Source organism: Carcharodon carcharias, chromosome 6 (assembly GCF_017639515.1).
Source record: "Carcharodon carcharias isolate sCarCar2 chromosome 6, sCarCar2.pri, whole genome shotgun sequence".
NCBI lineage: Eukaryota > Metazoa > Chordata > Chondrichthyes > Lamniformes > Lamnidae > Carcharodon > Carcharodon carcharias.
In genome coordinates, this window is record NC_054472.1 from 18,078,974 (window position 1) to 18,106,066 (window position 27,093).

The following is a 27,093-nucleotide window of genomic DNA, read 5'->3' on the forward strand; positions in this document are numbered from 1 at the left end:
TGGTATTGATTGTTATGTATGCATTTGCATGTTTTAACTGCAAAAGACTGCACTAAGTATTACAGATATGCTATTATATATTAGAGCAGTGGACATTTGCAGTAAAAAAAGGCCATTCAGACTATCATATTTGTGCTTTTCTTATGCTAGAGCAATCTGAAATTAATTCAGCTAATTGTCCATCAGTTTACTAATCGTGCATTCATGTATCCGTGAGGCAGGCTGTTGAGATATTACACCACAGATTCATTGCATGTGAGCTCTTCCCCCTTAACATTTCAGTGAAGTAGATTTTCACAGTAAAGGGAAGGTTAATGGGCAGGGATTTTGACCCACAGCATTGTTTTGTACCCCGTTTCAGTCTTAAGTTTTAAAATGCTCTCCAAGTTGCCCCTAGTACCTCAATCCCCTACAAGCTTCAACTCATTCAAAATGTAGCAGTCTGTAGGCACACTTACATATTATCAACTTGGATCACTCTGTTCCCTGAAAATTCCCTGGCCACCTCTTTCTCAAGCAAGCTGATTTCAAAATTGTTATCCTCAGCTCTTCATGACTGTATTCTATCCTACATGACTGATCTCTAGCCTCCAACACCAGACTTCTGTATATCCCGTGTTCTCACCACCAATATTTGCTCATTTAGGCTAATCTAGAGCACTGCCTGGTTTCATCTCCCTTACCATTTTCTGAAAGCAAACATTTTGCTTTCAGAAACTTTTTGAAAACCTACCTTTTAATTATAGCTTTGGTTCCTTCTCCCTAAGTCACTCCATTTGTCTTTTCCTTTCCTGCACAGTGCTCAGTGTTTATTTTCCTGCTTAATGTATCAAGGTGCTTTGAGGTGTCTACTGGCGTGTGAGGATCAGGATAGAAATACAAACTGCTGTTCTTACCGACTGGTTTAATAGTGCATTGGAGTAATGGCTTGTCTAGCTTCCAAGTAAATGTGGAAACTAACGTAAGTTTAAAAATAACTTTGGAATTAATTGATGGGAGGTGGGGAGGTGCAGAAGAAGTTTCTTTTTGAAGCAAGTAAAATGAAATATGATTACATATGAATCACAAGTGTAGATCATGGGTTCAAGAGGCAACTTTATTTAAATGCTGATGAATCAACTGTGCAAAATTCTGTTCTGTGTCTAATGTGTTTGTGCTGCCAGTGTCATGATTTTGTCTTTTGGTACTTGACCATGAATTATTAACCAGTAATTATGTAACTATTGTAATGTAATTATTATTAACCAGTACACTGTAGCCTATTCAAGTTATGTAACATTATGTTTCTGAAATGAACATCTGAAATTTTGGATGAGTAAAATAAACTAATATTGTACTAAGCTGAGACTTAGAAGGGCCATTTTACAAATTCATCTCTCTGATATGGCCCTTTACCCATCAAGAGCACGCAACTTGAATTTGACTGTAAGCTATTTTCTGTTGATTTTAATTGTCACCAGAGGGAGGCCTAGCTTTAGGCTCTAGCCAGGATACACTCCTTTAAAAGGACAGTGATACGATAGCATACGTCAATGGGTAGCTTCTGAAAGTGCTGCGGTGGATAAACAACGTATTGTACTGTTTTTATTGTTTGCTGTACTTTGAATTGGGGATAGAGAGGGATGGAACCCTGCACTGTACCGTTGTTGTTTGATGTTCTGTTATTGTCCTCTTCTTTGCTGTTTCACCTACATTGTACCACGCAAACTGTCCATATACTGTCTGCTGATTAAAATTTAAAACAAATTTAACATTGGCATTTAGCATTAGGTAACTGGACTAGCAATCCATTGAATGCAGGTTCAAATCTTGCCATGTAGTTTGAGAATTTGAATTCAGTTTAAAGAAAAATCTGGTTGATAATCATTAGAATTGACCATAAAGAAATGTTGGATCGTTGTTAAAAACCCACTTGGTTCACCTAATATCCTTTTAGGAAGGGAAAGGTGCAACTCTTACCTGACCTGGCCTATATGTAACTCCTTTCTGAAATGGCTTAGCAACCACTTCTTTGCATCAAACTGCTACAAAATATGAGAATAAAACTGGTACAAATACCATTTGCATTGCAGTGGCTCAGGAAGTCCTATCACAACCATCCCTGTGATTGGGGATGGACAACAGATGTCAACTTTGCCGATGTCCATCTCCTGAGAATAAATAAAAGCATGTCATTTTAATAATACAAGTATAAAGAAGAGTGTTCCTGGTATTCTGTATAAAGTCGGTATTTCAGTCTTTCAATTATGTAGAAGTTTGCAGTATTCAGAACCATTCAGTTGATTTCCAGTCTCTATTGCTATTATCTTCAGTATATTCTGTAGATACCATACATAAAATTTAAATCTGTATATACTATTTAAATGTGTTTATTACTTCTATAAGTATTGTATATGAAAATATTGAATGCCAAAGATGATGATCCTAATTTCTAATGTCTGGAGAATATTATAGAGTCAAAATAGTTATTACAGTACAATAGCTCATATAATGAAATGTGTAATTGTATTTTTGCCCTTGTATTTGTCATATAATAGTGTTCACTGACTAAATCGTTACTGAAGTCTGTTATTTTTGATGTTTACCATGTACAAGCAAGTAAGTTTAGAAAATGATTTGGGCAAATTCCTTTATACTCCTGAAAGTTAGTAATTTTAACTCCTGCAGGTTAACCACTAAATTCCACCATCTTTTACTCTGAGAAATCTAGTGAATTAGGCTACAGCAATGTTACTATAATTTGCTCTCGATCATTGTCCAAATTTAAGGCACTTGCCAAATTTACCATTACAGTTGTTTTCTGGTACATTTATCCTTGATGTGATAGGGGTCAATCATTTAGGACTGAAATTGAAGGGTTGTGAATCTTAGGAATTCATTGTCCCAGAGAGCTGTAGATGTTCAGTCATTGAGTATATTCAAGGGTGAGATCGATAGATTATTTTGGACTCGAAGTGAATCGAGGAATTTGGGGATTGGGTAGGAAAGCGGAATTGAAGTCCAAGGCCAGTTAATATCTTATTGGCCAGAATTTTCCTGCTGGCATGCGGGGGTGGGTCTTGCATGCCCATGTGTAAAATGACGTGCAGTGACGTTGGGCGAGTGTCCCGACGTCACCACGAGGCATTGCGATATTTCATTGGGCGGGTGCATGATGGTATCCGATGCATGCCTGCCTTTAATTAACGGGCCACTTAAGGCCCTTTGATGGCGATCTTTGGTCAGGCGCAACGGGCATGTGGGTAGGACACATTTGTATAAACCTCATCCACGGGCTCAGTGGGGCTGCAAGTGTGCTCTGTCAAATATTATTTTTTCAAAGTTACTGATACTTGCCTGTGTGATCTGCAATATTTCAAAACGCATATGAGCTGCTTGGTCTGGACTCACAACCTTCAAGTCAGCACTGCAATGAGGAATTTTTTTGGGTCTGCAGCTTTCAGGAAGCCTTCCCTTAGCCTGAGAATGGGAGCTGAACTCTCCACTGGAGGCACCTCCTCTGAGGAGGAAGGGAGGTCTAGAAGGGGCAGGAGGCCAGAAGTGCACATTCAGCCTCCACGGAAGCCACCTTTGGGGGTCAGGCGCAGGCACAAGGGGTGCAGGGCCAAGAGGTAGTCCAAAGCAGAAGGGGCTGCAGAATACATTACTGTCCTGCTGCCAGGCGAAGCAGCTACCTCAATATGCCTGAGGTGCAATGCAGAAGGAGGCTTCGTCCTGTCAAGGGAGATAGGCAACTCTCTCTGTCAGATGACTGGGCCTGAGATCTCCCCTAACTGTGTGGGTGGACACCCCTTGCCAGGGGCTCTAAAGGTCACAGCTGCCCTCAACTTCTAAGCCTCTGGCTCCTTCCAGGGTCGGTGGGTGATCTTTGTGGTGTTTCCTGATCAGCTGTCCACACTTGTCAAGCAGATTACAGACGCTCTGTTTAGGCGTGCATTGACCTTCATCCACTATCGTTGGGACCAGGCAAGCCAGATGCAGTGAGCTAGATTCTTCACGGCGATTGCTGGCTTCCCCCGTGTCCAGGGTACATTAGACTGCACACATGTGGCCATAATGCGCTAGCAGGTGAGCCCGGTGCCTTCGTCAACAGGAAGGGATTCCACTCCATGTACGTGCAGATAATGTGTGATCACAGGATGCTGATTCTACAAGTCTGTGCAATGTACCCAGGCAGCTCCCATGACGCCAACATCCTCAGGCTCTCCCAGGTGCCGGGGCTCTTCAGTGCTCCAGCCTGGCTTGATGGATGGCTGCTGGGTGACAAGGGCGATCCCCTCAGATGGTGGCTCATGACACCTCCCCGCCATTCAAGAACAGAAGCTGAGCAGTGATACAATAGGAGCCACGCCTCCACAAGGGCTGTGGTGGAGAGAGCCATTGGTCTTCTCAAGATGCGCTTCCGATGCCTGGACCACTCAGGGGGTGCACTCCAGTACCCCCCAGATGGTGTGTCGCTGGTAGTGGTTGCATGCTGCGCACTCCACAATCTTGCGCTAGAAAGGGGGGGACCACAGTGGACAATGAAGATGTCGATGCAGTGGCTGCGGCTGCACATGATGAGTCCAGCAGTGAGTTCGAGGATGAGCACACACAGGGAAATGCTGAGGGGGTAGATACTGACCCAGGCATACTCCAGGGAGGCAGGGACACCCAGGAGGCTTTAATCCAATGAACCTTTAGCTAGCAGACCACATATGGACCTCCAGGACAAGCCTGGGCTGCAGGCTCCATACTTGATACCTAAGTGCAAAATCTGCCTGAATAGGAGCATTAACTAAGGGCCTTGTTAATAAAGCTGAATGTCCCACAAATCATATAACATTATTGGAAACGATCCACCTGCAGAAGAAAAGAGGCACCCTCAGCCATGGTGACATGTCTGAATTTAATATTACAACCAAGGGAACTTAAGAAAAGAAAATGACAAAGGTGTTAAAAATCACACCAACTCATAAGGACCTCATTGCTGGCCAACACAAAAGCATCAGTGATAAACCTGTGATGTGCCTAAGGTGCCTTATGTTTATGTTTTTGGGTGCTATGTTTTTGTTGCTCCCTTGCTGGGAGTAGCATCTGAGGCAGCCTGCTCGCTTTGCTGTCCTGTTGGGCCTTGATGACCTTGGTGGTTGACTTCTGGCCCGTGGAGCCTGTGCTGGCCCCACTTGGGAGGGGCTGCATGTTCCACAGCAGGAATCTCCCCAATCATTGCAGGCTCATCGGATGCAACGGTCACTGGCAGAGAGGCGGAGGAGCTGCCGCCCTCATCCGGAGCGCCCTGAGAGGAACCCGCAGAGACGACGGGCAGCTGCTGCGCTGATGTGAGGTTGCTTCGGACCTCCCTGCTCACTGTGGATAGATAGGCACGGAGCTGGGAAACTTGGTATCCAGACCATCACCCACACTAGCACTGACCAGCTGTGGTCATTGCCGATGTGAGGGCTCACTGGTCCGAGCGCATCCCCAGGAAGCCCTAATTGGTCTCCTGGAGGAGCATCTCCACTAGAGTCGCCACTCTCTCCATGGAGGATGCATGGCGCTCGGCCATGAGGCTCATTGCATCGCTGATAGTCCGCACAGATGACTCCACCGCGGACACCAAGGCAAGCATAGCCTCAAGTATCTCCACCAGATGCTCTCGCACACTCTGCTGCATTTCCTGTGTTTGCTGTGTCGCTGATGACTCCAGAGGCACATCATCAGGCACCAACTGAGCATATGCCTGCTCCCCTGCTGTCCTCCGACTGCTGGCGCCATGGGCACTCTGTCTCTGCCAGCTCCTCCAGTGACTGTGAAGTGCCCTCACTGCTGTGCACCCGGACACTAGCCGATGTTCTAATTCCCACCGAGGTGCTAGTATCTGTGCTTGTGCTTGCCTGGCAGAGATTGGTGTGACGCTGGTGAGTCCGTGACTTCAGGGCCCTCAGGTATGAGAGGGGGCCCCTGCTCCTGCACCCCCCGGCCCTGCTCCACTGATGCTGAAAGGAAGAACAAAGACATTGTCTCCATTTTAACTGATCCAATGTCATTGTGCATCCCTGTCCCCCGGATCATTATGCACTCATCCTTCTATAACCAATGGTCAAGCCATGTTGCAAACTTCAATCACTGAACATTCAGCACTGCCATAGCTATTGGGTGATCTCGCTGCTGGGCATACTTACCTGCCCATGGCACCCCAGCCTCATCGAAACTGGTGGACCTGGGGGCTCATGGCATCTCTCCAAATCTAGGGCCTCCTGCTCGAAGCGGCTGAGAATCGTCAACTGTGCCAGCCCTCCACCAGTCCTCACCCGCTTGGTGGCATTAAGTGCATTCTTCTCCTGAAAAGGAGAGAGGAACATTGATTAGTGCAACTTGTACCTGGACTTTCTTCATGGACTGACTGCCCCCAATCAGAGTGGGACATTGCAGGGCTCCAGTGCCTCCTCACTCCACTGCTGCAGAACACACTCTCAAAGATGCTCTCACAAAAAGGCCTGTCTCCCTCCCCCACCCCAACCCACCCCCCTTGGCTAAATGCTGCCTACATCACATTAGGCACCACACGGTCTAACCTTCCATAGCAACGAGGCGCAAGCATATGGAGTGCAGAGGGCAGCAGATCAACTGGTGCCATGCCACCTTGAAGCTCCCCTCCCAGCATGTCATCACCCTGACTTTGACATGTCCTGGAGTTCCAGCACTGCGCCTAGGTGCAGCTCCTCCAGGTTGCCCATAAAACAGTAATGTGGGTCTCACTGTACCACATGCTGTGGGTGCAGAACCCATCTCTTCACCACCCTCTCAGGGTGACATTGGCATGGGTAATATCTGCTGGCCCACCCAGCGAAGCACACATACTGTCAATGATTCAATGCAGCCACTACACTCAGACTTGTTTGGTGGGGGAGGGAGGCAGGGGGGGAAGCCTACCTGCTGGGTTAAGTGACCAATGCCAACATGGTACTCACCCTTCCTGAGTGCAACAGGTCGTTGAAGCGCTTGCGACACTGGATCCAGGTGCATTGCATCACATCGTAGGAGCTTACAATCTCCGCCACCTTCTCCCAGACAGGTTTGGTCATGTGGGGGAGCCTCCTCCTCCTGTCCTGGGGTACGAGCGCCTCCCATCGTGCTGCCATTTCTTTGAGGAGGGCAGCAAGGCAATCATCAGAAAAATGAGGGGCATAGTACCCACCCTGCTTTACCCTCCTGCCTGTCCTGCTCACCAGCAGTGCTCTGCTCTGGGGAGTCCTTCCACTGGCCATGATTCACAGCCCTTGAACAGCTGCAGCAGCTTTTTAAAACAGGCCGCTGAGTTGCCATTGAACCTGGCAGCCATTGCAGTCCCGCTGCTGCCCACCCACTCCCTAGTCCTCGGGAGTGATTCAAGCTGGGCGGGCCTTAATTGGCCCACCTGCGTAAAATGGCACAGACCCGATCGCGGGTGGTGATCGGCTCCGCGCCCACCTGCTCCCACACCATCAGGCAGAAAATTTTGCCCGTTGAATGACAGAGCGAGCTTGAGGGGCTGTATGGCCTCCTGCTCCTATTCCTTATGTTCTTAACAGTGCGGATTGTATTAGTCTGCTTATGTCCAACTGCGTATACCTTATGATCTTAAGATAAACTGTTATATATGCCGTTAGATCTCCTCTGACATTGTTCAGAATGAATTAGAAATGTCATTATTGCAAGGGAGAGTTCTGGATTGTGAATGTGAGGAGCAGCGGATATCTTTAGTCAAAGGATTTGGAAAGAGATCTTTCCAACTGTACATGTACGGATTGGTTCTTGGAAAATAAGTAGTGTTTTTGTTAACTATTGCAGGTAGGTACATAATTTTGTTCTGCACACGTATTTCAATTAGATAAGTAAATAAACCTGTTTTAAATATGGGGAATCAGATCTTCATCTGTACTATTCTATTTGTACAGGGCCGAAGACTAAGGAATGTATTTACATGTTAGGAAAAGATTAATTTGCATGTTTTCCTCTTTGACAAATATCAATGCAACAATTAGCAAAAGGCTCTGCTTAACTAAATGTAAAACTTCAGAATTTGTACACGGAGTCCCCCTACAAATTTGAATAATATTTCTCCAGTGTTTCTCATTTGTGAAGCTTCAGGTAAGCATCAGAAAAACAGACCTTTCCAAACACAGTCATATATCTAGAACAGAATGCATTTAGTAATTACCTGTGACAGTGATACAAGCCAGAAACTGTAAGTCTCTCTCTCTCTGCTCCCTACGTGCACACACAGCTGTCCATGGGGTCAGACACACTATTTGCTTTAATATTATGCCTTCCTGTTTGTTTTGAGTTCTGAGATAAACATGATTTTACAAAGAATATGGGTAGTGCAGTCATTTAGAATGCATTATAAAATAAAAAAGTGTATAATTTCCACTGTTGGCACAGTTGACACTCAAAATAGTGACCATTTTGACAAGAGTGTTTTTCTAAAATTGCTTATCTTTACTACTTGGAATGAGGTTTGTCAGAGACCTGAGAAACGGAACCATGTTTCAATTGGTTCTTGGAAAAGATAGAGTTTTCTTTAGCCACTCAGATAAATTGAAAAACAAAATACCACAGATGCTGGAAATTCTCAGGTCAGAATTCATCTGCAGAGAAACACAGTTAGTAGATGGGATTTAATGACCCCACCCCTCCAGGGGGCGGGTGGGCATGTGGGAGTGGGGCTGTGAAATTGAGTATCAAGCCATGGGTGCATTCCTGGTGCCTTCTTGCCCAGCCCTGCCTTAGTTTTACCTGTTGTTGGGATGCCAATTGATGGCCACTTAAGGGCTTCCTCCTGCTGCTGGGATTTTACCCATGGCGGGGGGAAGGCCAGCGTCAAGTGTGCAACACGATAGCTTTCGCTGCTCGGGTTGGTGGTGGGCAAGTTGGGGGCACTTCGTTTATGTGTTGTCCCCCCCCCCCTCCCACCGCCCATTGGAGGCCTTCCCAGGGCCTTCCCACCTTCACATTCCCTTTTCCCAAATTTTTTGTGCAGCCCCTTGCCTCACTTCGCATCTGGCTCCATCAACAATTGCTGTTGGGGACTGGATGCCGCCCCAGCAGTGGTCATCGCACCTGTTTGGTTTTACTGGGACCAGGGAGCTACTGGCCATTTGATGACAGCTCTCAGAGGCTGGACTTTCCCCTTTTTGTTTTTCTGTTGTTTATCTCCCAGACAGCTTGATCACATGATCAGTTCTTGGAATAAATTGCTTTTTACAAGATAAAAACAAAGAACTGGGGATGCTGGAAATCCAAAACAAAAACAGAATTACCTGGAAAAACTCAGCAGGTCTGGCAGCATCAGCGGAGAAGAAAAGAGTTGACGTTTCGAGTCCTCATGACCCTTCAACAGAACTAGGTGAATCCAAGGAGAGGGGTGAAATATAAGCTGGTTTAAGGTGGGGGGGTGGGGGGTGGGGGGTGGGGGGGCCACCTTAAACCAGCTTATATTTCACCCCTCTCCTTGGATTCACCTAGTTCTGTTGAAGGGTCATGAGGACTCGAAACGTCAACTCTTTTCTTCTCCGCCGATGCTGCCAGACCTGCTGAGTTTTTCCAGGTAAATCTGTTTTTGCTTTTTACAAGAAGTCATTTCCAGGGAAACCTAGTTCTTAAGGGTCCATCACCCCAACATAAAATGTATATATTTTTCCCCAAAAGCACGTGGGCCATTGCACTTTTGTATGTATTTAGTATTATCTCCAGGTAGGTTTCCATTTGCTTTGCTCTCTGATTCATTCTGGTCTCTTAAAAACTACTTGAGTTCTGATTTGTTCCACTTTCTCAGATGATGTGTTACTAAAAATGTGGGCTGTTGTACTATATTAAAAATCCTTACTAATATATTTGTGTTGGAATGTTCACGTTTAAAGACCTCCTAATATGTATTTTCTGTTACGTTAGCAAATTAGCTTGCATGTTACTGGAGTAGTAAAAACTCAGGAGATATCACATTGCTACTGTCGGTGCAATTTTTAAAAATTCATTCATGGGATGTGGATGTCGCTGGCTAGGCCAACATTTCTTGCCCACCCCTAATTGCCCTTGGGAAGGTGGTGGTGAGCTGCCTTTTTGAACCACTGCACATCATGTGGTGTTGGGGAGGGAGATGCAGGATTTTGACCCAGCGACAGTGAAGGAATGTGGATATATTTATAGTCAAGATGGTGAATGGCTTGGAGGGGAGCTTGCAGGTTGTGGTGTTCCCATGTGTCTGCTGCCATTGTCCTTCTAGATGGCAGAGGTCATGGGTTTGGAAGGTGCTGTCTAAAGAGCCTTGGTGAGTTTCTGCAGTGCACCTTGTATATGGTACATACTGCTGCCACTGTTTGTGTCGGTGGAGGGAGTGAATGTTTGTGGATGCGGTGCCAATCAAGTGGGCTGCTTTGTACTGGATGCTGACAAGCATCTTGAGTGGTTTGGGAGCAAGTGCAGGGTATTCCATCACACTCCTGACTTGTGCCTTGTAAATGGTTGATTGGCTTTAGGGAGTCAGGAGATGAGTTACTCGCCACAGGATTAATAGCCTCTGACCTGCTCTTTTAGCCACAGTATTTAACAATGTTATTTTCAGTTAATTCTGTGTTTTAATAAAACAAAAAGAATAAACTGCAGGTGGGGGTGGGAGGGGTAAATGGGGGAGAGACAAATTGCAAATAAATCTAACGCCAGCCAGATTCCACAGAAAATATTAGTATAAAGTACAATCTTTCTGCATCAACTGGCCTTTAAAGAAGACAAAATATTGAAAAAAATTAAGTATGTAGTAATAGAACATATGTGACGGCTATGCAGAGAGGGAACAAAGTGAAGGAAGCACTTATCCAAGCAGCAAGAGGAACTGTTAAACAAGTACAAAAACAGAATTACTTGGAAAAACTCAGCAGGTCTGGCAGCACCAGCAGAGAAGAAGAGTTGATGTTTCGAGTCCTCATGACCCTTCGACAGAACAAGTAAACTGTCACCACAAAGTAAAGTGTCATTGTCAGAAACAGGCAAGGAAGAATGGAGTACAGCACCCAGTTACAGCTGTATAGCCCTCCCACATAGGAAAACTCCTTGTGGCATTTGACGATGTGGAGAAACAGGATGTTCATTGGGCAGGGGGAGGGTGTGAGATTAAGGGATGACACAAAAAAGAGAATCAAGAGCACAAAAGAGAAGATGCTGAAAGGCTATTGAAGGAATTGGGAAAAGTTGAGGTGGAATAAAAACAGAAAGTGCTGGAAATGCTTAGCAGGCTTGGCAGAATCTGATGAGAGAAACAGAATTATCTTTTTGAGTCGAATATGACTTATTTATGTTTTTCCGTACTTCCTGTTTTTTATTTCAGGTTTCCAGTATTCAAAGTGTTTTTTTTAATTCATTCATGGATGTGGGCTTCGCTGGCTAGGCCAGCATTTATTACCCATCTCCAGTTGTCCTAGTTCAGGGGCATTGTAAGAGTCAACCAAATTGCTGTGGGTGTGGAGTCACAAGTAGGCCAGACCAGGTAAGGACAGATTTCCTTCCCTAAAGGACATTAGTGAACCAGATGGGTTTTTACGACAATCGGCAATGTTTCATGATCATCATCAGACTTTTAACTCCAGATTTTTGTTGGATTCAAATTTCCAAAGTGTTTTGCTTTTATGTAAGTTATGAGGTGGGGTGTTTTTGAGAATAGGGGAGATAGTGGTTGAAAGATTGACCATTGATGGTAGAATGGAGAAAGAGAGGAACGAACAATAGGACAGTCAGAATGGTGGAGGGTGCATACTGGAACATTTGATTGGGGGACTTCATTCATATTGGAAGGCTGTGCACGATTTGTAAATGGGTACCAGGATGTTGATCAATGTTCTGATGCCTATGAATCAGCAGAATGTGGAACAGATAAGATAATCCTTGTTTGGGAAAGATTTTGGCGTGCAGAGTTGGGAGTCATTGAAGTTTGTGAAATTTGATTTGGGGATCCTGTGAATGGGGAATTGAAATGTCAGTTCTTGACATTGCCTAGTATTCCAGTGGAGGAGCAAGAAAGTAGGGGAATAAAGCTGGACATGATTTCTCCAACTTCTCTCTGATAGCCTTCATGCTATCAACTTCAATTTGTCCAAAGCTCTATGACATGCATTCTGTCTCATGCAAAATCCCAATTGCCCATTAACCCTGTCTTCAATAACTGTCAGTGACTCCCTGTCCCCAGACCTATTGAATGCAAAATCCTATACCTTGTTTACAAATTACTATGTGGCCATGCCCCCCTCAGTTCCTGCAGCTCTACATCCCATTTTGTGATCTATGCTCATCCAACTCTGGCCTTTTGGGCACGCCCTTTGCTTTCAGTCGCCCAACAATAGTAAAGCCTTCAGTTGTTAAAACTCCACTTAATTGAATTCCCCCTTGAACTCTTCTGCCTTATGTTTTGAGGAGGAAGGAAGTATCATCATTTCATCTATGTTTTCAGCTATATCTGCTCGCTTCTACTATCACTTGACATGGCTTCCCTTGTTTTTTTTAATTCTTCTTGGTCCTGAGGCAAAGTATTTCCCAATTCCATTCCTTCTGTGGAAAGAAGAGTGTATTAAAATGTTCAAACAAAATGTGTCTGATTAAATTATTTTTTTACACACTGAGGCGTGATTGGAATGTTCATGAGCTAGGCACTGACGTTGTCCTCCAAGGACAAAAAAAAACAAATTGTTAGCCTCTCTTGGCTATTGAAAACACCTCACATTTCATTGGGGCAGGAATTGCCTGGCATTGGCCTTTCTCATGGTTGTGATCACACAAAATAGTCACAGTCACAGTGACAGGAAAATTTTAGAACACAAGGTGCTTGGGCAGGATTCCGACCGAATTCAAGAAGTTGGGACACAATGGGTTAGTTAGAACTCATTATTTAAGCTATGTATAACAACCCACTGATGTGGGGAAGCAGCTCTGCCGTCCTCTGGGATGCTCTGGCTTCAGCCTTGGGGGGAATCCTGTGGCAAGTGATCGGTGGTGTTCTTTCTAACCTTGTTGTCTTTGTTTTAACTTGTAAGTGGTAATTTATCTCTGCAGCTACAATGGGCTTTTCTCTACGCTTAGAAACTTAAGCAATTATATTCATTGGTGAGATACAATTTGCAGTCTTTTGCTTGTGCTTAGTTGAGCGTTCTTAAATCTTCCAGCATCTGCTTTCAGCTTTTAAGGATCTATTTGAAAGCTCTTGATCACCTTTTTGACCTTCTTTCTAACCATTCTTGGCTTTCCTCAAAACTTTCTTCATATTCACAAACCTCAGCAGATGGTGGAATTTGACTTCGATTAAAAAAAAGTTGGCAGTAAAAGTCCAGTGATGACCATGAAACCATTGTTGATTGTCGTTAAAACCCATTTGGTTCACTAATGTCCTTTAGGGAAGGAAACCTGCCATCCTTACCTGGTCTGCCTAGACCCACAGCAATGACCTGCAGACCCACAGCAATGTGGTTGACTCTTAAATGCCTTCTGAAATGGCCTAGCATGCCACTCAGTTGTATCAAACCACTACAAAGCCTCAAAAAAGGAATGAAAACAGACTGGCCACCCAGCATCAACCTAGGCACTGGAAATGACAATGGCAAACTCAGCCCTGTTGACCCTGCAAAGTCCTCCTTACTAACATCTGGGGACTAGTGCCAAAATTGGGAGAGCTGTCTCACAGAATAACCAAGTAACCGCCTGACATAGTCATCTTCATGGAATCATACCTTATGGATCATGTCCCAGACACCACCATCACCATCCCTGGATATGTCCTGTCCTGTCTTCCCAGCAGAGGTGGCAGCACAAGGGTATACAGTTGGGAGGGAGTTGCCCTGGGAGTGCTCAACAAACACTCCGGACCCCATGAGGTCTCATGGCATCAGGTCAAACATGGGCAAGGAAACCACCTGCTGACTACCATGTACGACCCTCCCACAGCTGATGAATCAGAGTTCCTCCATGTTGAACATCACTTGGAGGAAACACTAAGGGTGGCAAGGGCACAGAATGTACTCTGGGTGGGGATCTTCAATGTCCATCACCAAGAGTGGCTCGGTAGCACCACTACTGACCGAACTGGCCAAGTCCTAGACGACTTGGCTGCTAGACTGGGCCTGTGGAAGGTGGTGAGGTAACCAATAAGAGGAAAAAACATACTTGACCTCATCCTCACCAACCAGTCTGTCGCAGATGCATCTGTCCATGACAGTATCAGTAGGAGTGATCACCGCACAGTCATTGTGGAGACGAAGTCTCACCTTCACATTGAGGTACCCCCCATTGTGTTGTGTGGCACTACCACCCTGCTAAATGGGATAGATTTCGAACAGATCTAACAACTCAAGACTGGGCATCCATATGGCGCTGCAGGTCATCAGCAGCAGCAGAATTGTACTTGAACACAATCTGTAACCTCATGGCTCGCATATCTACCACTCTACCATTACCATCAAGCCAGGGGATCAACCTTGGTTCAATGAAGAGTACAGGAGGGCATGCAAGGAGCAACACCAGGCATACCTAAAAATGAGGTGTCAACCTGGTGAAGCTATAACACAGGACTACTTACGTGTTAAACAGTATAAGCAGCAAGTGATAGATAGAGCTAAGCTATACCAACCAACGGATCAGACCTAAGCTCTGCTGTCCTACCACATCCAGTCACTCACCATCCTGACTTGGAAATATATTGCTGTTCCTTCCCTGTCGCTGGGTCAAAATCCTGGAACTCCCTAACAGCACTATGGGTGTACCTACACCAAATGGACTGCAGTGGTTCAAGAAGGCAGCTCACCACCACCTTCTCAAGGGCAACCACAGAAGGGCAATAAGTGCTGGCCCAGCCAGCAAAGCTCACATCCCATGAATGAATAAAAAAAGGTTCATCACAGTCTGCATTTATTTCTAAAGAAAACTGGGAGTTATAGTTTATCTTCTAAGCTGGAGTCCAAGTCTACTCTTGGTATTTTGCTTATCACCAATGTGGTATTTTTTATCTTAAAATAAACACGCAATGTCACTATATCATTTCTGCATTTATATTATGCACAGATTAGGCTAACTGAGGGTTGGAGATGTGTCTACTGTGTGTATGTTTTAACTTGGAGACGTGCAGGTTATAGCAGATTGGAATATGCAGCAAAGAGGCAGAATGCCAAACTAGAAAGTAAGTGACTTGAGTCTGATAATTGACCACTTGCTGAGAATGTCCAGTTAATGTAAAACTTTTACTCAACATGGTTAATAAAGGACCAGAATGCATTTTAAGGACTGCTTATTAGAAGTCCAAATGAATTTCCAGAACTCAGTACAACTCATTATTAACTATGCCCTTTGCGGTGTTGTGAACCTACTTTCAGAAAAATAGATGCATTGGTGAAAACTCAGAAAATAACAAAATGAATGATGGTAGAACTTATGACTCTAAGCTCTGAAGAGAGACTCTTTTTTTCCCATAATGAAAGCAAAAGAGGAGAATGCTGGAAACACTGTTCAGATCAATTAGCAGCTGTGTAGAGATCAGTTCAGGTGTGGATCCTACATAAGAGCTAGAAAATATTATAGATGGATAATGTTTAAAAGGGAGCACAAAAAAGGAAGAGAGAAAAACATGTACACATAACAAGACAAAATAAAATGATCTCTGAAGTGCTTAGATGGCTTAAAAGGTCGGTTAAATGACAGTGATATTAGAATGACACAATGGGGGGCAAAATGAGAGATATTGCAACATAATGAAATTTAAGGATGGAGGGAAAAATCTAAGTGAATTAGAGTCAAATAAGAGAAAAAGAGAAATGGGGAAAGAAAGAAGAAAATGTTGGAATTAGTCAACAAATTTGGCAGCCAACTGGAAACTCAAAGCAACAAATAGCTCACAGACATAAATCTGTTTATTTTATTTTAATTGCATGTAGGTGTCAGAAAAATAACTGGGTCATTTGTTTGTTACAGGAATTTAGTTACTCAGTTGTTGGTCTTGTACAACAGTCACCCGAGGTGGTGGTTGGGGTGTGATTTAGAGCACTTCATTAAATAGTGACTAAACAGAAATCAAGCAACTTGTCATTTTAAGTTGGCAAAAACCAAGCATTATTCTTTTGATTCTTGTAAATGGCAAATAATCTGCAAATTGATTTTATAACCATGGATTATTGTTAATATTGCTCTGATCTGTTACATTTTATGTAGTGTATGATTGAATTGATCTCTGCATGTTTTTCTTTGGAAACATTTTGTATGTTAAGAACAGGAAAGCTGCTGCTGAATGCAGTGTAATGTTGAAATCATGTTTGCTTATTTTTTATTTTCAAGAAAGGTCCTCCACAAACCTATTTCCAGAATAGGACGATAGCAGCCAGGTGCTAGTCCCTGTTAGCCTTCACTGTTGATCATGGTTCAGGTGTACGTGGCTTAAGTGAGGTGAAATTGATACCATTATGGAGAAGTGCATGTACTGCTGATAAGTGATACTTTCCAGTTATTCAGAGCAGGACCCTGTGCATCTACCGATGTAATGATAAATCTTGTCGCTGGCATACATTTGTCACATCACAGCTTTCACAGGCACCACAATCCAAGTCTTGTATCCCAGGATTTTGCACCTTCAAACTGCCATTTGTCCATAGGGCAAGTGTGAGATTGACTCAAAAAGCCATTAACTTTTTAATAAGTAATCGGCAGAAAACCTCACAATTAGAATGTTCATTTTCTTCAATATTATCAAATATTAGCAAATTAGCAAATCAAATTGCTAAAATAATCTTTTCACTTGCCATTTCTTTGTTTACATCATTTGTGCACAAGAAATAGAACTTTTATACCATGACAAGCAAATAAAAAAGACATAATCTGAAAAATAAATCAGTAAAACTTTCTGTAGTTCATTCAAGTCCCACAGAACTGAAAATTTGATCAGGGTCTGGCTGCATCTGTTAACAAAATGTGTACATGTGTGTGTGCGTATGTATGTTGTTATGACATGGCAGATGATGTGTGCCAGGCGGATCAATTCCACGAGGGATTAAGTGGTCACAACTGTTTTGCATTTTGTATTTTATTTCGTGATGCGTGCTTTGAATTCAGAAGTAATAAGACTGTCATGACTTGAGGTTTTTTTTAGAAAACTAAATTAAACATTTATTAACAAAAAGAAAGATTTCAAGCACATAAATAGGACTACAAATTACTACTATAATAACTCCTAAAACTCATAATTAATCTGATTCCCAGTTACACCTCCATTAAAGCAACAGTAAAAACAAATAGATTTAAACAGACCCAGGCAAAGCAACACGATACCCTAGACTGTATGTTTCAAAGTGAGTTTTCTCAGCTTCGGTTCCTGTAGACAGCAACTTGATGCACAGAAGCTGGAGGCTTTTCGCACTTGTGTTAGATCTTAGAATGCCTTCTCCTCTCTGACACACACCCTCATCTCCTTTATACCTGTTTCTCCCTTTTTAATGTAAATTCCATTGTTCCCTATGTTTTTGCACCTTTACTTTTCTCATCATATGAATCTTTTCATAGTACTAATTTTATCTTTGGGAAGATTTGGGAAAATTAAACGCGCTGTTTAGCTTAGCTTCTGGCTAGGTCTAACATCTTACCATCTCTTTGAAATTTAAACTACTCTAATTCATCTAAAAATGCAAATTTTCCTCACACTTCACATTCTAAAACTTCAACCATGTTTATGTATTTAGCATTTCAAACCCAGCCTCCAGACCAGCTGTCTTCAATTCAATTAAATCCCACATACACATAGAGAAACTAATCCAAACCCCACTATTAACCTACCTTTACAATAAGTCACAATAATATTGAGAACTATTATATTTTTATGACAATGTAAACCATGTACATTATAGCAGTTATCATTTCCCATCCACATTTGTCTTCCCAGATGGATGTCTGTTTCAGATGGCCATGATTCTGTGTGTAAAGGGAGATTTTCTGATGTCAGTCCTAAATTTACTCATTTGAATCTGTCCCAGCATGTAGATGACCAGAGTTCAAGGACAGGATCAACCCAGAGTTGCACAAAGTGCGGTAGCAGGTGGGGCTGCAATGGCAGCTTCTCACGTCGTATCGTCCCAAACCCACCACATTAATTACATATTCCCAGGAAACGCACCGTTTCCATGGTGAGCTACCTGTCATTCGCCAACCATGCGATCACCTCGCCACGTCATGATGCCTGGCACCATATTGAAAGTGCAGCTACGCTCACACTTCTCAGTACTTCCAGCCCAGGACTGCTGCAGACATGTCCCCTGAAGGCAAGAAGATGGCAGCCCCTAGGTTCAATGACGCATCCCTCAAGCACCTTTTAGACGTAGTGGAGGCTCACTGTGATGTCCTCTACCCCTTCTCTGGCCGTAGAATGGGCAGCAACATCACCAATTTGGCTTGGGAGGCGGTGGTCAGTGCCAATGCCATCAAAAGAGGACAACCAGTGCCGAGAAGAGGATAAATGATCTCTTCTGCTCTGCCAGGGTAAGTCACTCTTCTCATCACTCTCAACTCACATGCTGTCAAACTCTTCACACATCCACAGGGTCCTCACTCACTGTCAGTTCAAGGGACATCACCATTCACAGTCTCACACCTCACACAAAGTCTCACACCTTCATTGTCCTCATTCCATCTATGGGACTACTCGCCACCCACACCTGTCAGGCATCCTTGTCATCTGACCTGGCAGGCACCCTGCTTACACACTCCATCTTTATTCATGCAAGACAAGCTGGCACACAACAAGAGGGAGAGGTTGCAGACTGGTGGAGAAATGCCTAAAATCAAGGTCTTTACACACGCCTCAGTCGCCATTTCGGGATGGGTGTAGCTCTTCGCCACCAGGGCCTTAGTGAGGAGGTGGAAGGGTGATGGGGCAACCTTATCACAGCCATAGGGGCTGAGCCCACACCCACCCCAAGCTCTGTATTCAGCAATATCCCACCCTGGGTAGAGGGGGAAAGGATGGTGCAACCTCCCCCTCCGGGATGACAGAAACAGGGGAGAGGAGGGAATGGGGTAAGGGACAGGGAGACACAGAAGGGAAAGGGTAAAGGATAGGTGGGTGTCACTCAGTGGAGTGGAATGTGGATGGGGGCCCCAATGTTCTTCCATAGGGGGAGGGCGATGTCTTCACCAGGCAGCCAGTACTGCCTGACACACAGGAGTCAGCCCTGTCCCTCTTCACTAGGCAGCACCAACTACCTGGACTCTGACACAGTCGGAGCGAGGGCAGGGGGTTGGGAGGGGGGCGGTGGCAAGATCTTAAACAACATACTCACACCCCTTCTCCCCCAGGTCTCTGCAGTGGTCTTCTCACCTCCCCTACAAAACACATAGCTGCCTCTAGCCCCCATCGAACAAAAGTCCAGACGCCCACCTCGAATGTTAAACCAAACTGTCCTTGCCTCCTGGCCTGCAGCAACACCCTCCCCTCTTTCTCCTCCAGGCCTCAGGCTCTGCAGGCTCCAAGTCCCCAGCAACACAGTGGATGGAAGAAGACTTGAGGATAGGCAGCAACTCAATACTAGAAAGAACCACAGGAAATCCCACTGCAGCAGGAAAAGCCACAGGAAATCCCACAGCAGCAGGAAAAGCCACAGGAAATCCCACAGCAGCAGGAAAAGCCACAGGAAATCCCACAGCAGCAGGAAAAGCCACAGGAAATCCCACAGCAGCAGGAAAAGCCACAGGAAATCCCACAGCAGCAGGAAAAGCCACAGGAAATCCCACAGCAGCAGGAAAAGCCACAGGAAATCCCACAGCAGCAGGAAAAGCCACAGGAAATCCCACAGCAGCAGGCACAGTCACAAGAAATCCCACAGCAGCAGCAACAGCCACAGGAAATCCCACAGCAGCAACGGGAAAAGCCACAGGGATACAGCAGCAGCAGGAACAGCCACAAGAAATCCCATGGCAGCAGCGGGAACAGCCACAGGGATACCGCAGCAGCAGCGGGAACAGCCACAGGGATACCGCAGCAGCAGCGGGAACAGCCACAGGGATACCGCAGCAGCAGCGGGAACAGCCACAGGGATACCGCAGCAGCAGCGGGAACAGCCACAGGGATACCGCAGCAGCAGCGGGAACAGCCACAGGGATACCGCAGCAGCAGCGGGAACAGCCACAGGGATACCGCAGCAGCAGCGGGAACAGCCACAGGGATACCGCAGCAGCAGCGGGAACAGCCACAGGGATACCGCAGCAGCAGCGGGAACAGCCACAGGGATACCGCAGCAGCAGCGGGAACAGCCACAGGGATACCGCAGCAGCAGCAGGAACAGCCAGCACCAAGCACAACCACAGCAACAGATACAGCTCAGCACCAAGCACAACCACAGCAACAGACACAGCTCAGCAATAACAACAAGTTGCAGCTGCAACCAATCAAGAAGCACAGTCTGGTCATGGGTGTTGATCAGTTATACGTAATGTTCGCTATTGTAAATAAACTTCCAAGAATGTCCCTCTGCCTATGACTCCTTGTTCTGATGAGCAGTATTCATGTCACTCAGATGTGAAACCTTGGTTCCTGCATAAGATAAAGTCAGGGGCTCTGCCCTGTGCTTTGTGCAGCCTTCAGACCAAAGTGATCATCCGGCCTCTCATTCCCTGAACATGTTAGTGATGCCTGCACCTCGACGGTGCTTGTCATTGCTGCCAGAATGTCATGGGCAGGTGTCACCGAGTTCCGTCATTCTCTCTGTGTGCTTTCAGCACCTTTTAAGATGGGGCTGGCCCCCAACTCATCAGCATCTGTGACTGGTGGCGCTGTGCTCCTGAAGAGGTCAGGTGCTGAAGATGGACAAAGGATCAGATGTATTTAAAGTTTCATGGCTGCGTCTCCATGATATGACCTAGCCACAGATTACAAGTGAGCTGCTCTTGGACAGACATTCACAGAGGGTATGTGAAGATCTATGGAGCATCCTCACTGCATATAGTCATCCCGCAATTGAGCGACAATTAGGGCCTCCAGTATGCCTCCATGACAGAAGTATTATCACAGAGGGTATGTGTGCTGCCATAAGCCAGACAGGAATCAAACATTCTTAGATGCAACTTGAAGATCCATGGTGTCTCCTCACTCCATGCCATCATCATCGTCCACAAATCTAGCAGCTATGAGGGCCACCCTAGCACACCTGCCTCATCTGGCCAGTGTGAGGGCTTCATCACCGTCATTGTTGCCTTCGAGGACCCCCTCATCCTGATCACCGTCGACATCGTACTCATTGGAGGAGACCTCCAGCTCCTGCATCTCCTCCTCCGCCAACTCCTCTCTCCATTGCAGCGCCAGGTTGTAAAGGAGGCAGCAGATGACAATGATGCGAGACACCCTCTGTGGACTATATTGTAGGTCTCCACCAGACTGGTCCAGGCACTGGAACCTCATTTTCAGCATCCTGATGGTTTGCTCCACCAACCTGCAAGTTTCAACATGAGCCTTGTTATACCTTCGCTCTGCTGCAGGCTGAGGCCGCCGCATGGGTGCCATCAGCCACGTTGTCTGCAGGTAGCCCTTGTCCCTTAGGAGCCAACCCTGTAGCCTTTGCGGACCCTGGAAGACTTAAGGGATCTGTGACCGACTGAGAATGTAGGAGTCGTGGACACTGCCTGGAAACCATGCACAGACCTGCAGGATGGGTTTGTGGTGGTCACACACCAGCTGCACATTCAGTGAATGGAAGCCCTTGCGGTTGACATGGTTGACCCCATGTTGCAACAGAAATCTTAGCGTGAGTGCAGCCGATCGCACCCTGCACCTGTGGGAAACCTGCGATCTGGGCAATCCAATGGCCCTTGCATCCTGGCTCTCTTGGTCCTAGGCGAAATGCACAAAGTTGTGTGCCCTTGTGAAGATGGCATCCATGACCTCGGATGCATTTGTAGGTGGACACTTATGATACCCCACAGGTGACCTTTGGGGTCCCTGAAAGGAGCCACTGGCATATAAATTGAGCATTGCAGTCACTTTCATGGCTAATGTTAGTGGATGCCCTCCATTAACCCGTGGCGTCAAATCCTGCAGTACCTGGTAGATGTGACCAACCAGTTCCCTGGATATGAACAGTCTTTGGTTGTTGGTCATCTGCAGGAATGAAAGGCGGCGTCTTTAGTCCCTGGGCCTAGCTAGGTGCCGACCACTAATGGCTCGCTGTGGCTCTTCAGCGTTTGCAAGAGCCCCAGCCACCCCTTCTTCCTGAGGGTGTTGCTTGCTCCCCCCTCTGCAGCCAGGCGCCTCTGTCGCTCTCTTCTCTGTCATCTCCGTTCTCTGTACGCCACGAGGCATACAGCTAGTTCACCAGGCTCCATGGTCCTGATGTACTCCTGTAGGATGAAAGAGAGAGACGCGTAGGTTAGCTTGGATATACTCAGAACCTCTCTTGGTTAAGTCTGAAGGCCCCTTAACGCATCCCGGAGAGTGCTGGCCACTGCTTGGATAATGTGCTGCATGGCTGCCCAAAAGCACACCCACCCCCCCAGTCCACCTGACTGATTGGCAGCAGCTTCACCCACTGGACTGCATGCTGTGCTCTCGGCTCAGGCACAGGCTTTCTCCTAACCCACACTGCAAGGTTGTACTATTAGCTTGAACCACGGGGGAGACTGGACCAAACCTGCATGACGACATTGCAAAGGGCTGTGACCCTCCACCAGTGTCTGCTCCATGGCCAGCTTTAGCAAGGAGATTGTACAATATGTGCCCCATCATCCAACTGTTCTGCAGTCTACTAAAGCACTCATTTGTTTGCAGTCTGTGCCCAAGGGGTGAAAATCTCAGGAGCACTTGGTTGCACTTTCATGCTTCTGCATTGTGTGAGTGGGCAGATAAGCTAGAGGCCCAACTCCATGGATTCAGTGTGACTGTGTCTGACCTGTCTCAGCTGCAGAGGAATGGTCGCTTTATACAAGGATTCCCTAATGTGTGGCTGCTTCTCCCCCAACTCCGCACATGCTTGTGCACTACCATCAACTGCAGTGCGGCCCTTGCCCACCCCTCCCCTCACCCCCAAGCCTGCTTTGTGCGCAGTGCAGCCCTTGCCCCCCCCCCTCCCCGTCTCATCTGCAGTGCAGCCCTTGCCCCCCACTCCCAAGTCGCCTAAAGCTTGAAGTCCAACAGGCGACCTGGCAAGAGCTGCACAACATTACTGTGCACTAGCCTCCGAGTTCCCCTCAAAGTGCACGCCTTTTATATGTTGTTGTGAAACACGTGCCAACGTGGGCGGGTGATCTAACGGGAGGGGCTGATTCCAGGGGGCTGGCCTTATCATGACATGAAGATGTATTGCAATGAGGTTCCTGATGGCGGGAAACGCAGCCCCCTTCGAAGGGCTGAGTGGACGACCGCAAACTGGTTTCTTGACGTCATGGAAATGATTTCTGGCCTTCTCGCCATATTATCCGCTTACATGGCCGAGCACGCCCGACCCCAGTGGGCACGGAAAATTCAGCCCCAAGTCTTTGGAATACTGGATTAATATCCAGTCGGGTACCTGTGTTTGATGGGAATGAATTGGTGACTTCCCATTGTATTTAGCCAATTCTCCTGCTAAGGAGTTGAACATCAAGCTAAAAACCCCCTCAAGTGAAAAGTAACTTTGTTACAGAAGCAATCCAGAGAACAGCCAGCTAGATGTAAACAGAAGAGGAGAGTTTTACTCTATACCTCCTTGTCATACTCCCTCTGTTAATCAAAGTAATATTGCTTGTTTACCATCTCGATTCTCTTAACCATCTTATAAATGGCTTTAAGATTACCTCACTGACATTCCCTTTCCATGCTGAAAGCCCACATTTCTCAACCATTTCCTGATGTCACTTATCTTTGATGTTAGACTTCAGCCTTGTGGCTCTTGCCTGCAAAGTCTGCAGTGGTTGAATGTTTCCCTTGTGTCCTGGTAACCAGAGCTAAACGCAGTATTCTAATTTTGAGCAGAGCACGATGCAGCTTGCTGTAGATTTATCTTGTCCTGTATTCTGTTGCTTTTCCTACAAAGTTCAACATTTTGTTGTTTATTGCTCTGCAATGGTTTTTTTTTGTTGAACCACTTACATCAGACATTAGAACTTTCAGTGACTGGACAAAAAAAATACTGGATAACAAAAAAACAACTCAGAAGACATTTTGAGTGATTTCTGGAAACTTGATAGCCAAGACTTTGCAAACAGTGGGCTTAACTTACTGTACAATAGCAGCTATTATGTGTGAACTTTTAATATTGTGAAAGTCTAACACAGCACCACCTTCTGGAGTAACAGGTATTTCAGTTATTAATAATGAGTTTCTAATAAAACATTAGCTCATGTACCAAATTTATTATGTAGTAGACATTTATTCAGATTTTGTAGAATTGCATTAGAGTAGAAAGAGTCAGTTGATTTTTCTGATTGGTGTTATACATAATGCCAGCGTGACTGTTGCATGGGTAATCGGCACTTGGATCCTTCTGCTGCCTCTGTTCGTGGTCAGGCTGAACACAGATGTTTATAACTGGACTGCAGCAAAGCCTTGGAGGTATTTGCTGTACGGGCTTGATGTAAAATGTTGTGGTTGAAACCCTAATTCTGTTCTTTGCAATCCATAAACATTTTAGCTGCATTCCTAAACCATACCATGGAAGATCTAAATGTAAGTTTTGAGGCTTCCAAGCTTCAGCTTGGCATGCATATGAAACTTTGAAGATAAAAATTTTGTTTAGAAAGTAACTTAAAGCTGCTTATAACTGGAGTAGGTACAATACATGAGCATGATTTGGATCAGACCAACCCCCCCCCAATAACCTTTGATCAAAGTAGACAAAGTTTGCGATTCAAGACACTTGCTAAGAGAATAAAACTACAAGATCCCACAGGTTTTGAACAAATAAAAATAAACTTTACCATATAAGATCAGAAAAAAAATTCACAATTTCTATCTTATACTCTGACATTCAGGGTTAATATGAGGTACGTGTAAATTAACAGGCAAACTGTGATCGAACACACTGCACTACACAATAAATGACAGATGCAACCAAGACCGATTCCATAGATTTCCCAACAACCCCCTCCCCAGGTGTCAGTAAACATTGTGAGTCAACCAATCCCTGTCTTTCACAAGGGATTCCAGTCTTCCTCTTCCATGTTTACACATACTGCTTGTAGTTAATGTCGTCTTGTTCCCTTTTGCAGATGTAAATCTACATCAGTTCCGGGATAGAAAGCTATTGCACTACCTCTGTGAGCAAATAGCGTATCTCTTTGAATGTGCAAATGAAAGTCCTCGAGAAGTACCATGTAAATATTTAGTACAAGTTCGCTGTATTGTGGGCAGGTAGTTTACTGGTAAAGAGTCAGAGTCTCCTCTTTTACCTGTTTAAAAAGAGGAAGAGTGGGGCTTCTGTAAATCTAACAATAGGTGAGGAAGTGAGAGAGAGGTGGCCTTAGAGGAGGACAGAAAGCAAAAAGAGAGGCGTGGGGATTAGCCTGGGATGGGTAGTGAAGGGATAGACAGTTTGGGCAGTAATCTTGGATAGGCTATGATTCAGGAGGTGCATTTTGAGGGAGGGAAAATCTGAGAGGGAGAAGATTGAGAGGGAGAGAGAGAAAATGTAGCAAAGAGGACAAAGACTCCAAATCATTACTTTAACGTATATTCAGGGTGGCCATGTTTTGATGTTTGACTAGTCAGTGCAACCAGCTGTCAGTTCTGGGATGCCTTTTATTATACTGAAATGGGTTTGAGTAGATCCTGACAAAATTGGGTTGAATGGGCACAATTTTAGGAGCAGTGAGAGTACTGCCTACAAATACTACTGGAACTGGTGTTCCAGTTACCCAAAGTAGTGCAATGTGTCTCTATCAATGTTATTAAAATTCTTGGTGAATTGGCCAATTTGCTAAATGAGCCATCAGGAAAAATGCTACTCTAAATTTTGGCTATAATTTTGGCATCTGGAATAATTTTTGCCATCTTTTCAAAGTAACTTGTAAAAATTAAAAGTTTTTGTTTAACTTCTGCTTATGTATATTTTTAAAGTGCAATATTTTTGAGCTAATGAGAGAAACTGGAGGAGCAATATGAAGTGGTTTGCAGTCACAGTAACCGTGCTACTAAAACTGCTTAGGTTTTAAAACTTTCCTTTGGGGTGAAAAGTAACAACTCATTTGACTATCTTTCTCTTTGCCTGTTTTCTCATCCACTATAAAAGTGGGTTCTTGTACCAGAACCATTAACCTGTCTTTTCCCCTTAGAAGATTCTGACAAGACTTGTTCCAATATTTACTACTATTATTTCTGATTCCAGTATTTTGCTAATTTTATTTTTGTACTGTCTTGCAAACATTGAGTGGCTAGCTCCCTTTCTTTACCTTATCAAAGCCAACTGATAACACTTTAATAGATTCACATTTTCACAGTTCTGTGATGCTCTCTTCTCCCTCCCCCTCACCCAGTGTTCCTCTATCCCGCACTCCCCTCTACTCTCTTCCTCCTGCCTCACCTCCATTCTCTGTTACCCCCTCCATTCTGTTTCGCCTCGCTGCCCATTCTCCATTGTTTAGGGGAGTAGTAGAACTATGGGTTAAGTGTACTTATGGGTATGTTTGCATTTTTGTTCCAGGATTGTTGTATTTTTCTGTGTTTATCATGTTCTAAATTGTATTATTCGTGATTTATAATGAACTAAAACTAATTGAATTTGGGGAGAAGGATTTTGCTTGGAGATCAGTGAATAACTAAAGTATGAAGAAAGTATAAAATAACCAATCAATAAATCTGCAGATTAATGGTAAATTAATAATTTAAATTCCATTTTACTTTCCATTTTTATTACACGGGATGCTAAATTTCATGAGGTTTGGGAATTATGTTCTGCTAGTTAAATTCTGTTTTTATTGCATGAAATGATAAGGGGAATTCATACCAGAGTTCTCTGGATTGCATTTTATAATCACATCCGTTTAAAATGAAGAGGACAGACCAATGATCTTGCCAAACAGAATGGAAAAAAACTGAGACCTAAGAAATTGACTGATTGCTTGTTGGTCATGTAGATAGTAGACGCAAGAAAATTTATCTCCAAT

The 27,093-nt window shown here is 44.9% G+C and overlaps 1 protein-coding gene across 2 annotated transcripts in view; it reads left to right on the plus strand.

Moving 5' to 3' along the window:
• nsmce2 (NSE2 (MMS21) homolog, SMC5-SMC6 complex SUMO ligase) overlaps positions 1–27,093 on the plus strand; it is a 176,567-nt gene that overhangs the window by 51,987 nt on the left and 97,487 nt on the right. The window lies entirely within an intron of this gene.